Genomic DNA, 211 nt, shown 5'->3' on the forward strand with positions numbered 1-211 from the left:
TCCCTGTCCTGCTCCCCACATCCCTGTCCTACTTCCATCATCCCTGTGCTGCTCCTCGCATCCCTGTCCTTCTCCCCACATCCCTGTGCTGCTCCCCACATCCCTGTCCTGCTTCCATCATCTGTGCTGCTCCCCACATCCCTGTCCTTCTCCCCACATCCCTGTCCTGCTCCCTGCATCCCTGTCCTGCTCCCTGCATCCCTGTCCTGCT

At 61.1% G+C, this 211-nt stretch overlaps 1 protein-coding gene across 9 annotated transcripts in view; it reads left to right on the top strand.

Moving 5' to 3' along the window:
• VWCE (von Willebrand factor C and EGF domains) overlaps positions 1-211 on the top strand; it is a 7,144-nt gene that overhangs the window by 928 nt on the left and 6,005 nt on the right. The window lies entirely within an intron of this gene.

Source organism: Corapipo altera, unplaced genomic scaffold (assembly GCF_003945725.1).
Source record: "Corapipo altera isolate COAL_440 unplaced genomic scaffold, ASM394572v1 218, whole genome shotgun sequence".
Classification (NCBI taxonomy): Eukaryota; Metazoa; Chordata; class Aves; order Passeriformes; family Pipridae; genus Corapipo; species Corapipo altera.